The sequence below is a fragment of the Rutidosis leptorrhynchoides genome, chromosome 7, assembly GCF_046630445.1.
Source record: "Rutidosis leptorrhynchoides isolate AG116_Rl617_1_P2 chromosome 7, CSIRO_AGI_Rlap_v1, whole genome shotgun sequence".
NCBI lineage: Eukaryota > Viridiplantae > Streptophyta > Magnoliopsida > Asterales > Asteraceae > Rutidosis > Rutidosis leptorrhynchoides.
In genome coordinates this window covers 175,243,774-175,247,306 of record NC_092339.1, presented here as the reverse complement: position 1 = coordinate 175,247,306, position 3,533 = coordinate 175,243,774, and positions in this window count along the sequence as shown.

Here is a 3,533-nt window from a genome sequence, read left to right as displayed (position 1 = left end):
AATCACCATAGACACTCTATATGCAGTAATGATCGAGTTCTCTATACAGGGTTGAGGTTGATTCTCAAATAATATATATACTTTGAGTTATGATCGAGTCTGAGACATGTACACGGGTCACGATACGTATTAATTAAATCGAATATTATATATTAAACTATATATGAATTATTAAACTGTTAACTGTGGACTATCGACTGTGGACTAATAACATTGAACAATTAAAATGAATTAAAATATTGATTATAACATATGAAACTAAACAATTCTTCAAGTTTGCCACTTGATTTCATCTTAAACCTCATTTGTATTTTGACGATTACAATCCACGTTCAAACCTTTCATGATTCTTGAAAACACCTCAATCGAGAGGATGAACCAACCGCACTTCATCTACGGAAGAAAAGATTGATACATATAATTATGCAATTGAAAACACTCGGAACCTGAGAAAACGTTTAACACGTATATGTGCTAGCTCCTTTGGCGTTATTATTACCGAAAGTAACTTTGCAATCCCTTTCCAAATTAGCCAATTTTATCACAGCTTCAGCAAATCAACTTCGACTTCTCATTCGAATGAACTCTACTATAACTTTGATATATAAGTTCGCCTTTCTTCATCGTTACCGGGGAACCGTTTATATTCCACCATATTAACAGTAAACTTACCAACAACTTCGTTGATCTTTGACTTTCTGAAAAGTTATTAAATTCATTGAAACCCTATCATCTACTCATCTGCATCTGATAACGAGAATTACCATACCAATTATCGGGAAATAGCAATCAGTATTTTGAATCTTGCAATGTCTCTACATCAACAGTTAAACGTATACATATAGCATTTATCTCTTGGAATTAAGATTTTCCATTCGGAAATTCTGAAAAGCACATAGTCTGTGAATTACTACTCGGAATGTTGAAAAAGCTGAATGAAGCAGCAGAAACTGTAGACAACTGTAAATGACCTTAATCGTCGAAAGTATGATGATAAAGAATAGAGTGTTGGAAATGCTCGATAGAAAATTTAGTACCAAAAAGCGAATTATGCGAAATTATGAAGGAGACTGTGGACAAATCACAAGAGCTAAACTTGTACATAAAGAATCTTGATGATTCCGTTTCTGATGAAATCTTTAGAAAATATCTTGCTCCGTACTCATGTTAAATCTTGTGGAAAAAGCTTTCTTCACCAACCTTCGATCTTAGAAATTCCAAAATATCATCATAAATATCTTCGATATTTCTGAGGATATTTTCATAAATATTCTTATCCGAAATTATTTATCTCTTAGCACTATCTATGTTACATCATAAAGGAAACTGTATAGTTTCTTTATTCTGTAAACTTTCGAGTTTAAATTCTGAATTTTTTGAAGTGTTGGGGAACTGATGCATGAGTTAGTATAATATAATGACACTTGATCAACGTGATTATATTACAGTAAGTCATGCTGAGTTTCTAATGGGACGTGATGATTCACAGATCATAACGTCATCATGTGCCATGTTACATAACTCTTTCATTCTGCTTAACTTCTGAACATATCAAGAAAATATATGCTTGATAGTTCTATTCTTAGTGATTCTGGTAATTTGACAAATCAAATCGTGCTATTACATTCTTTCTTGTTTAGAACATTGAGTTCATTCGAAACTCCATACTTATGAATTCTGGACCATTACTCGCTTTACTAGAGGTCGAGAAGAGAATAAAAAGGCAAAGATCTCCAAAATATAAGAGAAAATATAAAGCCCAATAACAACACGGAAGTTACAAACCGTGGATATTAATACGAATAACAACATAAAGACATGGTAGAATTAAGAATAGTATCACCCCAAGGTAATAGTAGAAGCAAACAGATTTTTTCTGGTGGGAGATTGAAAAGAAGGATGACAGAAATGATAATTAGAAAAATATCAAGGAATAGAACGGGATTAAGCATTTTCACAATCTTTTGGATATATGAACTAAGAAAGAAAGTATAGGAATGGTGAGAATAATGGAACGGAAGAGTTTAATTTATAATAGAAATATCAGCCAGAGTAACCAAGGCAGATCACCGTATTTAATTACAGAGATCTTAATTTCCTTATTCACCGAAGAATCAAATCTTTTAGATTTCGAAGATTTTCTTTAAATCCCTTGAATTCGGGAAATCCACCGTGACTACGTCAAAAGTTAAATCTCTATCTCAATCTTTTGTGATAGTTTCATTTGTACTCTTCGATTAATCGAGTTGTTTTATCCATATTACTCAATGATGATAAAATTCTATTTATCAACTCATATTCGTCATGAAAACATTTTTATTATTAGCCATGACCACCTCACTCAAATTTTGGGACGAAATTTCTTTAACGGGTAGGTACTGTGACGACTCGAAAATTTCCGACCAAATTTAAACCTAGTCTTTATAGGATTTCGACACGATAAGCAAAGTTTGTTAAACTGAGTCTACAAAATTTTGAACTAATTACATAGATTCATTTATACCTTTGACTATTTCCGACGATTCACGAACTGTTGTGTGTAAATAAATATGTAAATATATATACATATATATATACAAGTGTATATAAATAATATCTTGAACTAATAAAATACACTTTAAACCATTAGAATTGAAAACGTAAAAATATATATAAAATGATTAAGTTGTTATTAAAAGATAAAGCTCTATATATATATAGGATTTCTATGAAAGAATCATTACGATATGTATAATGGAATATATATATATATATATATATATATATATATATATATATATATATATATATATATATATATATATATATATATATATATATATATATATATAAGGTATAAACATTATATGTATATAATTATTAAATATTATTTATTAATATATTTATATTTACAAGTTAAAAGATAATTACTATTACTTATTATATATCAGTATTATCAATATTATGTATATAATTGGATACAATTAATTAATAATGTTATGGATATCATTACTACTTTCATTATTATAAATATTAATATCAATCAATATTAGCAATATTAAATATTAAAATTTTTATAAATTTAAAATTATGATTATCACAAATCCACAATAAATACTTAAATTAATAAATATGATTAAATTTATTATTTAGTTGTAATCTAAATATTATTAGATATTAAGATTAATACTACTATAATTATTATTATAAATAACAGAATTAATATGCATTATTATTAATATATATTTTCAATATTAATATTATTAGTTTTTTTATTATTATTTGTATTATTAATATTAATATAATTATTAATATTAGTATTTGTATTATTATTATTATTATTATATTATTGTATTTAAGATTGATCTATAAATTTGAATATATAAATATAAAAGATATAAAAATATGGAAATATATATATATATATATATATATATATATATATATATATATATATATATATATAATAGATATAGATATATACAGATACATATATATACGCTATTTATACAGATATACATGTATAGGTGTAGATACAGTTAGATAAGTATATA